The sequence below is a fragment of the Hyla sarda genome, chromosome 1 (genome assembly GCF_029499605.1).
Source record: "Hyla sarda isolate aHylSar1 chromosome 1, aHylSar1.hap1, whole genome shotgun sequence".
In the NCBI taxonomy this organism is placed as follows: Eukaryota; Metazoa; Chordata; class Amphibia; order Anura; family Hylidae; genus Hyla; species Hyla sarda.
Genome location: NC_079189.1, coordinates 257,750,283 through 257,762,773, shown reverse-complemented (window position 1 = coordinate 257,762,773; position 12,491 = coordinate 257,750,283). Strand labels below are relative to the sequence as shown.

At 50.5% G+C, this 12,491-nt stretch overlaps 3 pseudogenes; all 3 read left to right on the top strand.

The window, feature by feature from the left end:
• The first annotated feature begins 347 nt into the window (after positions 1-347).
• On the top strand, positions 348-467 carry LOC130331989 (5S ribosomal RNA; annotated as a pseudogene).
• Positions 468-3,138: 2,671 nt separating this feature from the next.
• On the top strand, positions 3,139-3,258 carry LOC130350103 (5S ribosomal RNA; annotated as a pseudogene).
• A 2,672-nt stretch (positions 3,259-5,930) lies between these two features.
• On the top strand, positions 5,931-6,050 carry LOC130313628 (5S ribosomal RNA; annotated as a pseudogene).
• The last annotated feature ends 6,441 nt before the right edge of the window (positions 6,051-12,491 follow it).

Sequence of the window (12,491 nt, the reverse complement as noted above, 5' to 3'; positions counted from 1 at the left end):
CAGACTACTGCCCGGCAGTTACCGGCATGGGTGACTGGCTGGCAATCCAAGGTGCCATTGACATTTTGCTCTGTTGCCGCCTTCCTCTCCGATTAATAAAAATATTTATTGATGCTTAAATTCACAATATACAAGGTGTGAAGATGTCAACGGCCATCCTAAGCTTAACTCGCCTGCTCTCGTCAGATCGCAGACTGGTACAGATCTTAGGGCCCGGTAGGTACCGGCATGGGACACTGGCTGGGAATCCCGGCTGCCGTTGACATTTTGCTCTGTTGCCGCCTTCCGTTCCGATTCCGAAAAGGATTTATTGATGCTTAAATGCACAGTATACAAAGTGTGAAGCTGTCAACGGCCATCCTAAGCTGAACGCGCCTGCTCTCGTCAGATCGCAGACTGCTACCCAGCTTAGGACCCGGTAAGTACCAGCATGGGAGACTGGCTGGGAATCCCAGGTGTCGTTGACATTTTGCTCTGTTGTCGCCTTCCGTTCCGATTCCGAAAAGGATTTATTGATGCTTAAATGCACAGTATACAAAGTGTGAAGCTGTCAACGGCCATCCTAAGCTGAACGCGCCTGTTCTCGTCAGATCGCAGACTGCTAGCCAGCTTAGGGCCTGGAAAGTACCAGCATGGGAGACTGGCTGGGAATCCCGGGTGCAGTTGACAATTTAATCTGTTGCCGCCTTCCGCTTCGATTCGGAAAATTATTTATTGATGCTTAAATCCCCAATATAAAGGGGGTGAAGCTGTCAACGGCCATCCTAAGCAGAACGCGCCTGCTCTCGTCAGATTGCAGACTGATACCCAGCTTAGGGCCTGGTAAATACCAGCATGGGAGACTGGCTGGGAATCCCAGGTGTCGTTGACATTTTGCTCTGTTGCCGCCTTACGCTCCGATTCCGAAAAGGATTTATTGATGCTTAAATCCACAGTATACAGGGTGTGAAGATGTCTATGGCCATCCTAAGCTGAATGCGCCTGTTCTCGTCAGATCGCAGACTGCTACCCAGCTTCGGGCCTGGTAAGTACCAGCATGGGAGACTGGCTGGGAATCCCGGGTGCAGTTGCCATTTTGCTCTGTTTCTGCTCCGATTCCGAAAATTATTTATTGATGCTTAAATCCACAGTATACAAAGTGTGAAGCTGTCAACGGCCATCCTAAGCTGAACGCGCCTGCTCTCGTCAGATCGCAGACTGCTACCCAGCTTAGGGCCTGGTAAGTACCAGCATGGGAGACTGGCTGGGAATCCCAGATGCAGTTGACATTTTAATCTGTTGACGCTTTCCGCTCCGATTCGGAAAAGGATTTATTGATGCTTAAATCCACAATACACAGGGTGTGAAGCTGTCAACGGCCATCCTAAGCCTGAACGTGCCTGCTCTCCTCAGATGGCAGACTACTGTCCGGCAGTTACCGGCATGGGTGACTGGCTGGCAATCCAAGGTGCCATTGACATTTTGCTCTGTTGCCGCCTTCCTCTCCGATTAATAAAAATATTTATTGATGCTTAAATTCACAATATACAAGGTGTGAAGATGTCAACGGCCATCCTAAGCTGAACGCGCCTGCTCTCGTCAGATCGCAGACTGCTACCCAGCTTAGGGCCCAGTAAGTAACGGCATGGGAGACTGGCTGGGAATCCCGGGTGCAGTTGACATTATGCTCTGTTGCGCCTTCTGTTCCGATTCCGAAAAGGATTTATTGATGCTTAAATGCACAGTATAAAAAGCATGAAGCTGTCAATGGCCATCCTAAGCTGAACGCGCCTGCTCTCGTCAGATCGCAGACTGCTACCCAGCTTAGGGCCCAGTAAGTACCGGCATGGGAGACTGGCTGGGAATCCCGGGTGCAGTTGACATTTTGCTCTGTTGCCGCCTTCCGTTCCGATTCCGAAAAGGATTTATTGATGCTTAAATGCACAGTATAAAAATCATGAAGCTGTCAATGGCCATTCTAAGCTGAACGCGCCTGCTTTCGTCAGATCGCAGACTGCTACCTAGCTTAGGGCCCGGTAAGTACTGGCATGGGAGACTGGCTGGGAATCCCGGTTGCTGTTGACATTTTGCTCTATTGCTGCCTTCCGCTCCGATTCCGAAAATAATTTATTGATGCTTAAATCCACAGTATACAAGGTGTGAAGCTGTCGACGGCCATCCTAAGCTTAACGCGCCTGCTCTCGTCAGATCGCAGACTGGTACAGATCTTAGGGCCCGGTAAGTACCGGCATGGGACACTGGCTGGGAATCCCGGCTGCCGTTGACATTTTGCTCTGTTGCCGCCTTCCGTTCCGATTCCGAAAAGGATTTATTGATGCTTAAATCCACAATACACAGGGTGTAAAGCTGTCAACGGCCATCCTAAGCCTGAACGTGCCTGCTCTCCTCAGTTTGCAGACTACTGCCCGGCAGTTACCGGCATGGGAGACTGACTGGCAATCCAAGGTGCCATTGACATTTTGCTCTGTTGCCGCCTTCCTCTCCGATTAATAAAAATATTTATTGATGCTTAAATTCACAATATACAAGGCGTGAAGATGTCAACGGCCATCCTAAGCTGAACGCGCCTGCTCTCGTCAGATCGCAGACTGCAACCCAGCTTAGGGCCCAGTAAGTACCGGCATGGGAGACTGGCTGGGAATCCCGGGTGCAGTTGACATTTTAATCTGTTGCCGCCATCCGCACCGATTCGGAAAAGGATTTATTGATGCTTAAATGCACAGTATAAAGTGCGAGAAGCTGTCAACGGCCATCCTAAGCTGAACGTGCCTGCTCTCGTCAGATCGCAGACTGCTACCCAGCTTAGAGCCCGGTAAGTACCAGCATGGGAGACTGGCTGGGAATCCCAGGTGTCGTTGACATTTTGCTCTGTTGCCGCCTTACGCTCCGATTCCGAAAAGGATTTATTGATGCTTAAATCCACAGTATACAGGGTGTGAAGATGTCTACGGCCATCCTAAGCTGAATGCGCCTGTTCTCGTCAGATCGCAGACTGCTACCCAGCTTCGGGCCGGGTAAGTACCAGCATGGGAGACTGGCTGGGAATCCCGGGTGCAGTTGACATTTTGCTCTGTTTCTGCTCCGATTCCGAAAATTATTTATTGATGCTTAAATCCACAGTATACAAAGCGTGAAGCTGTCAACGGCCATCCTAAGCTGAACGCGCCTGCTCTCGTCAGATCGCAGACTGCTACCCAGCTTAGGGCCTGGTAAGTACCAGCATGGGAGACTGGCTGGGAATCCCGGGTGCAGTTGACATTTTAATCTGTTGCTGCCTTCCGCTCCGATTCGGAAAAGGATTTATTGATGCTTAAATCCACAATACACAGGGTGTGAAGCTGTCAACGGCCATCCTAAGCCTGAACGTGCCTGCTCTCCTCAGATCGCAGACTGCTGCCCGGCAGTTACCAGCATGGGAGACTGGCTGGCAATCCAAGGTGCCATTGACATTTTGCTCTTTTGCCGCCTTCCTCTCCGATTAATAAAAATATTTATTGATGCTTAAATCCACAATATACAAGGCGTGAAGATGTCAACGGCCATCCTAAGCTGAACGCGCTTGCTCTCGTCAGATCGCAGACTGCTACCCAGCTTAGGGCCCAGTAATTACCGGCATGGGAGACTGGCTGGGAATCCCGGGTGCAGTTTACATTATGCTCTGTTGCCGCCTTCCGTTCCGATTCCGAAAAGGATTTATTGATGCTTAAATGCACAGTATAAAAAGCATGAAGCTGTCAATGGCCATCCTAAGCTGAACGCGCCTGCTCTCGTCAGATCGCAGACTGCTACCCAGCTAAGGGCACAGTAAGTACCAGCATGGGAGACTGGCTGGAAATCCCGGGTGCAGTTGACATTTTAATCTGTTGCCGCCTTCCGCTCCGATTCCGAAAAGGATTTATTGATGCTTAAATGCACAGTATAAAAAGCATGAAGCTTTCAATGGCCATCCTAAGCTGAACGCGCCTGCTCTCGTCAGATCGCAGACTGCTCTAGCTTAGGGCCCGGTAGGTACTGGCATGGGAGACTGGCTGGGAATCCCGGTTGCCGTTGACATTTTGCTCTATTGCTGCCTTCCGCTCCGATTCCGAAAAGAATTTATTGATGCTTAAATCCACAGTATACAAGGTGTGAAGCTGTCGACGGCCATCCTAAGCTTAACTCGCCTGCTCTCGTCAGATCGCAGACTGGTACAGATCTTAGGGCCCGGTAAGTACCGGCATGGGACACTGGCTGGGAATCCCGGCTGCCGTTGACATTTTGCTCTGTTGCCGCCTTCCGTTCCGATTCCGAAAAGGATTTATTGATGCTTAAATGCACAGTATACAAAGTGTGAAGCTGTCAACGGCCATCCTAAGCTGAACGCGCCTGCTCTCGACAGATCGCAGACTGATACCTAGCTTAGGGCCTGGTAAGTACCAGCATGGGAAACTGGCTGGGAATCCCGGCTGCCGTTGACATTTTGCTCTGTTGCCACCTTCCGTTCCCATTCCGAAAAGGATTTATTGATGCCTAAATGAACAGTATAAAGGGCGAGAAGCTGTCAACGGCCATCCTAAGCTGAACGCGCCTGCTCTCGTCAGATCGCAGACTGCTACCCAGCTTAGGGCCCGGTAAGTACCAGCATGGGAGACTGGCTGGGAATCCCAGATGCAGTTGACATTTTAATCTGTTGCCGCCTTCCGCTCCGATTCGGAAAAGGATTTATTGATGCTTAAATCCACAATACACAGGGTGTGAAGCTGTCAACGGCCATCCTAAGCCTGAACGTGCCTGCTCTCCTCAGATTGAAGACTACTGCCCGGCAGTTACCGGCATGGGTGACTGGCTGGCAATCCAAGGTGCCATTGACATTTTGCTCTGTTGCCGCCTTCCTCTCCGATTAATAAAAATATTTATTGATGCTTAAATTCACAATATACAAGGTGTGAAGATGTCAACGGCCATCCTAAGCTGAACGCGCCTGCTCTCGTCAGATCGCAGACTGCTACCCAGCTTAGGGCCCAGTAAGTACCGGCATGGGAGACTGGCTGGGAATCCCGGGTGCAGTTGACATTATGCTCTGTTGCGCCTTCTGTTCCGATTCCGAAAAGGATTTATTGATGCTTAAATGCACAGTATAAAAAGCATGAAGCCGTCAATGGCCATCCTAAGCTGAACGCGCCTGCTCTCGTCAGATCGCAGACTGCTACCCAGCTTAGGGCCCAGTAAGTACCGGCATGGGAGACTGGCTGGGAATCCCGGGTGCAGTTGACATTTTGCTCTGTTGCCGCCTTCCGTTCCGATTCCGAAAAGGATTTATTGATGCTTAAATGCACAGTATAAAAATCATGAAGCTGTCAATGGCCATCCTAAGCTGAATGCGCCTGCTCTCGTCAGATCGCAGACTGCTACCCAGCTTAGGGCCTGGTAAGTACCAGCATGGGAAACTGGCTGGGAATCCCAGATGCAGTTGACATTTTAATCTGTTGCCGCCTTCCGCTCCGATTCGGAAAAGGATTTATTGATGCTTAAATCCACAATACACAGGGTGTGAAGCTGTCAACGGCCATCCTAAGCCTGAACGTGCCTGCTCTCCTCAGATCGCAGACTACTGCCCGGCAGTTACCGGCATGGGTGACTGGCTGGCAATCCAAGGTGCCATTGACATTTTGCTCTGTTGCCGCCTTCCTCTCCGATTAATAAAAATATTTATTGATGCTTAAATTCACAATATACAAGGTGTGAAGATGTCAACGGCCATCCTAAGCTTAACTCGCCTGCTCTCGTCAGATCGCAGACTGGTACAGATCTTAGGGCCCGGTAAGTACCGGCATGGGAGACTGGCTGGGAATCCCGGGTGCAGTTGACATTTTGCTCTGTTGCCGCCTTCCGTTCCGATTCCGAAAAGGATATATTGATGCTTAAATGCACAATATAAAAATCAAGAAGCTGTCAACGGCCATCCTAAGCTGAACGCGCCTGCTCTCGTCAGATCGCAGACTGCTACCCAGCTTAGGGCCCGGTAAGTACCAGCATGGGAGACTGGCTGGGAATCCCAGGTGTCGTTGACATTTTGCTCTGTTGCCGCCTTCCGTTCCGATTCCGAAAAGGATTTATTGATGCTTAAATGCACAGTATACAAAGTGTGAAGCTGTCAACGGCCATCCTAAGCTGAACGCGCCTGCTCTCGTCAGATCGCAGACTGCTAGCCAGCTTAGGGCCTGGAAAGTACCAGCATGGGAGACTGGCTGGGAATCCTGGGTGCAGTTGACAATTTAATCTGTTGCCGCCTTCCGCTTCGATTCGGAAAATTATTTATTGATGCTTAAATCCCCAATATAAAGGGGGTGAAGCTGTCAACGGCCATCCTAAGCAGAACGCGCCTGCTCTCGTCAGATCGCAGACTGATACCCAGCTTAGGGCCTGGTAAATACCAGCATGGGAGACTGGCTGGGAATCCCAGGTGTCGTTGACATTTTGCTCTGTTGCCGCCTTACGCTCCGATTCCGAAAAGGATTTATTGATGCTTAAATCCACAGTATACAGGGTGTGAAGATGTCTATGGCCATCCTAAGCTGAATGCGCCTGTTCTCGTCAGATCGCAGACTGCTACCCAGCTTCGGGCCTGGTAAGTACCAGCATGGGAGACTGGCTGGGAATCCCGGGTGCAGTTGCCATTTTGCTCTGTTTCTGCTCCGATTCCGAAAATTATATATTGATGCTTAAATCCACAGTATACAAAGTGTGAAGCTGTCAACGGCCATCCTAAGCTGAACGCGCCTGCTCTCGTCAGATCGCAGACTGCTACCCAGCTTAGGGCCTGGTAAGTACCAGCATGGGAGACTGGCTGGGAATCCCAGATGCAGTTGACATTTTAATCTGTTGCCGCCTTCCGCTCCGATTCGGAAAAGGATTTATTGATGCTTAAATCCACAATACACAGGGTGTGAAGCTGTCAACGGCCATCCTAAGCCTGAACGTGCCTGCTCTCCTCAGATCGCAGACTACTGCCCGGCAGTTACCGGCATGGGTGACTGGCTGGCAATCCAAGGTGCCATTGACATTTTGCTCTGTTGCCGCCTTCCTCTCCGATTAATAAAAATATTTATTGATGCTTAAATTCACAATATACAAGGTGTGAAGATGTCAACGGCCATCCTAAGCTGAACGCGCCTGCTCTCGTCAGATCGCAGACTGCTACCCAGCTTAGGGCCCAGTAAGTACCGGCATGGGAGACTGGCTGGGAATCCCGGGTGCAGTTGACATTATGCTCTGTTGCGCCTTCTGTTCCGATTCCGAAAAGGATTTATTGATGCTTAAATGCACAGTATAAAAAGCATGAAGCTGTCAATGGCCATCCTAAGCTGAACGCGCCTGCTTTCGTCAGATCGCAGACTGCTACCCAGCTTAGGGCCCAGTAAGTACCGGCATGGGAGACTGGCTGGGAATCCCGGGTGCAGTTGACATTTTGCTCTGTTGCCGCCTTCCGTTCCGATTCCGAAAAGGATTTATTGATGCTTAAATGCACAGTATAAAAATCATGAAGCTGTCAATGGCCATCCTAAGCTGAACGCGCCTGCTTTCGTCAGATCGAAGACTGCTACCTAGCTTAGGGCCCGGTAAGTACTGGCATGGGAGACTGGCTGGGAATCCCGGTTGCTGTTGACATTTTGCTCTATTGCTGCCTTCCGCTCCGATTCCGAAAATAATTTATTGATGCTTAAATCCACAGTATACAAGGTGTGAAGCTGTCGACGGCCATCCTAAGCTTAACGCGCCTGCTCTCGTCAGATCGCAGACTGGTACAGATCTTAGGGCCCGGTAAGTACCGGCATGGGACACTGGCTGGGAATCCCGGCTGCCGTTGACATTTTGCTCTGTTGCCGCCTTCCGTTCCGATTCCGAAAAGGATTTATTGATGCTTAAATCCACAATACACAGGGTGTAAAGCTGTCAACGGCCATTCTAAGCCTGAACGTGCCTGCTCTCCTCAGTTTGCAGACTACTGCCCGGCAGTTACCGGCATGGGAGACTGGCTGGCAATCCAAGGTGCCATTGACATTTTGCTCTGTTGCCGCCTTCCTCTCCGATTAATAAAAATATTTATTGATGCTTAAATTCACAATATACAAGGCGTGAAGATGTCAACGGCCATCCTAAGCTGAACGCGCCTGCTCTCGTCAGATCGCAGACTGCAACCCAGCTTAGGGCCCAGTAAGTACCGGCATGGGAGACTGGCTGGGAATCCCGGGTGCAGTTGACATTTTAATCTGTTGCCGCCTTCCGCACCGATTCGGAAAAGGATTTATTGATGCTTAAATCCACAATATACAGGGTGCGAAGCTGTCAACGGCCATCCTAAGCCTGAACGTGCCTGCTCTCCTCAGATCGCAGACTGCTGCCCGGCAGTTACCGGCATGGGAGACTGGCTGGCAATCCAAGGTGCCATTGACATTTTGCTCTGTTGCCGCCTTCCTCTCCGATTAAAAAAATATTTATTGATGTTTAAATCCACAATATACAAGGCGTGAAGATGTCAACGGCCATCCTAAGCTGAACGCGCCTGCTCTCGTCAGATCGCAGACTGCTACCCAGCTTAGGGCCCAGTAAGTACCGGCATGGGAGACTGGCTGGGAATCCCGGGTGCAGTTGACATTTTTCTCTGTTGCCGCCTTCCGCTCCGATTCCGAAAAGAATTTATTGATGCTTAAATCCACAGTATACAAGGTGTGAAGCTGTCGACGGCCATCCTAAGCTTAACGCGCCTGCTCTCGTCAGATCGCAGACTGGTACAGATCTTAGGGCCCGGTAAGTACCGGCATGGGACACTGGCTGGGAATCCCGGCTGCCGTTGACATTTTGCTCTGTTTCCGCCTTCCGTTCCGATTCCGAAAAGGTTTTATTGATGCTTAAATCCACAGTATACAAAGTGTGAAGCTGTCAATGGCCATCCTAAGCTGAACGTGCCTGCTCTCGTCAGATCGCAGACTGCTACCCAGCTTAGGGCCTGGTAAGTACCAGCATGGGAGACTGGCTGGGAATCCCGGGTGCAGTTGACATTTTTATCTGTTGCCGCCTTCCGCTCCGATTCGGAAAAGGATTTATTGATGCTTAAATGCACAGTATAAAGGGCGTGAAGCTGTCAACGGCCATCCTAAGCTGAACGCGCCTGCTCTTGTCAGAACGCAGACTGCTACCCATCTTAGGGCCCGGTAAGTACCAGCATGGGAGACTGGCTGGGAATCCCAGGTGTTGTTGACATTTTGCTCTGTAGCCGCCTTCCGCTCCGATTCCGAAAAGGATTTATTGATGCTTAAATCCACAGTATACAGGGTGTGAAGCCATCTACGGCTATCCTAAGCTGAATGTACCTGTTCTTGTCAGATCGCAGACTGCTGCCCGGCAAGTACGGGCATGGGAGACTGGCTGGCAATCCAAGGTGCTATTGACATTTTGCTCTGTTGCCGCCTTCCTCTCCGATTCCGAAAAGGATTTATTGATGCTTAAATGCACAGTATAAAAAGCATGAAGCTGTCAATGGCCATCCAAAGCTGAACGCTCCTGCTCTCATCAGATCGCAGACTGCTACCCAGCCTAGGGCCCGGTAAGTACTGGCATGGGAGACTGGCTGGGAATCCCGGGTGCCGTTGACATTTTGCTCTATTGCTGCCTTCCGCTCCGATTCCGAAAAGAATTTATTGATGCTTAAATCCACAGTATACAAGGTGTGAAGCTGTCGACGGCCATCCTAAGCTTAACGTGCCTGCTCTTGTCAGATCGCAGACTGGTACAGATCTTAGGGCCCGGTAAGTACCGGCATGGGACACTGGTTCGGAATCCCGGCTGCCGTTGACATTTTGCTCTGTTGCCGCCTTCCGTTCCGATTCCGAAAAGGATTTATTGATGCTTAAATGCACAGTATAAAGTGCGAGAAGCTGTCAACGGCCATCCTAAGCTGAACGTGCCTGCTCTCGTCAGATCGCAGACTGCAACCCAGCTTAGAGCCCGGTAAGTACCAGCATGGGAGACTGGCTGGAAATCCCAGGTGTCGTTGACATTTTGCTCTGTTGCCGCCTTACGCTCCGATTCCGAAAAGGATTTATTGATGCTTAAATCCACAGTATACAGGTTGTGAAGTTGTCTACGGCCATCCTAAGCTGAATGTGCCTGTTCTCGTCAGATCGCAGACTGCTACCCTGCTTCGGGCCTGATAAGTACCAGCATGGGAGACTGGCTGGGAATCCCGGGTGCAGTTGACATGTTGCCGCCTTCCGCTCCGATTCCGAAAAGGATTTATTGATGCTTAAATCCACAATAAACAGGATGTGAAGCTGTCAACGGCCATCCTAAGCCTGAACGTGCCTGCTCTCCTCAGATCGCAGACTGCTGCCCGGCAGTTACCGGCATGGGAGACTGGCTGGCAATCCAAGGTGCCATTGACATTTTGCTCTGTTGCCGCCTTCCTCTCCGATTAAAAAAATATTTATTGATGCTTAAATCCACAATATACAAGGCGTGAAGATGTCAACGGCCATCCTAAGCTGAACGCGCCTGCTCTCGTCAGATCGCAGACTGCTACCCAGCTTAGGGCCCAGTAAGTACCGGCATGGGAGACTGGCTGGGAATCCCGGGTGCAGTTGACATTTTGCTCTGTTGCCGCCTTCCGCTCCGATTCCGAAAAGAATTTATTGATGCTTAAATCCACAGTATACAAGGTGTGAAGCTGTCGACGGCCATCCTAAACTTAACGCGCCTGCTCTCGTCAGATCGCAGACTGGTACAGATCTTAGGGCCCGGTTAGTACCGGCATGGGACACTGGCTGGGAATCCCGGCTGCCGCTGACATTTTGCTCTGTTGTCGCCTTCCGTTCCGATTCCGAAAAGGATTTATTGATGCTTAAATCCACAGTATACAGGGTGTGAAGACGTTTACGGCCATGCTAAGCTGAATGCGCCTGTTCTCGTCAGATCGCAGACTGCTACCCAGCTTAGGGCCTGGTGAGTACCAGCATGGGAGACTGGCTGGGAATCCCGGGTGCAGTTGACATTTTAATCTGTTGGCGCCTTCCGCTCCGATTCAGAAAAGGATTTATTGATGCTTAAATGCACAGTATAAAGGGCATGAAGCTGTTAATGGCCATCCTAAGCTGAACGCGCCTGCTCTCGTCAGATTGCAGACTGCTACCCAGCTTAGGGCCCGGTAAGTACCAGCATGGGAGACTGGCTGGGAATCCCGGGTGCAGTTGACATTTTGCTCTGTTTCTCCTCCGATTCCGAATTTTTTTTATTGATGCTTAAATCCACAGTATACAAAGTGTGAAGCTGTCAACGGCCATCCTAAGCTGAACGTGCCTGCTCTCGTCAGATTGCAGACTGCTACCCAGCTTAGGGCCTGGTAAGTACCAGCATGGGAGTCTGGCTGGGAATCCCAGGTGCAGTTGACATTTTAATCTGTTGCCGCCTTCCGCTCCGATTCGGAAAAGGATTTATTGATGCTTAAATCCACAATATACAGGGTGTGAAGCTGTCAACGGCCAGCCTAAGCCTGAACGTGCCTGCTCTCCTCAGATCGCAGACTGTTGCCCCGGCAGTTACCGGCATGGGAGACTGGCTGGCAATACAAGGTGCCATAGACGTTTTGCTCCTTTGCCGCCTTCCTCTCCGATTAAAAAAATATTTATTGATGTTTAAATCCACAATATACAAGGCGTGAAGATGTCAACGGCCATCCTAAGCTGAACGCGCCTGCTCTCGTCAGATCGCAGACTGCTACCCAGCTTAGGGCCCAGTAAGTACCGGCATGGGAGACTGGCTGGGAATCCCGGGTGCAGTTGACATTTTGCTCTGTTGCTGCCTTCCGCTCCGATTCCGAAAAGAATTTATTGATGCTTAAATCCACAGTATACAAGGTGTGAAGCTGTCGACGGCCATCCTAAGCTGAACGCGCCTGCTCTCGTCAGATCGCAGACTGCTACCCAGCTTAGGGCCTGGTAAGTACCAGCATGGGAGACTGGCTGGGAATCCCGGGTGCAGTTGACATTTTAATCTGTTGCCGCCTTCCGCTCCGATTCGGAAAAGGATTTATTGATGCTTAAATGCACAGTATAAAGGGCGTGAAGCTGTCAACGGCCATCCTAAGCTGAACGCGCCTCCTCTCGTCAGAACGCAGACTGCTTCCCAGCTTAGGGCCCGGTAAGTACCAGCATGGGAGACTGGCTGGGAATCCCAGGTGTTGTTGACATTTTGCTCTTTAGCCGCCTTCCGCTCCGATTCCGAAAAGGATTTATTGATGCTTAAATCAACAGTATACAGGGTGTGAAGCCGTCTACGGCTATCCTAAGCTGAATGTGCCTGTTCTTGTCAGATCGCAGACTGCTGCCCGGCAAGTACGGGCATGGGAGACTGGCTGGCAATCCAAGGTGCTATTGACATTTTGCTCTGTTGCCGCCTTCCTCTCCGATTCCGAAAAGGATTTATTGATGCTTAAATGCACAGTATAAAAAGCATGAAGC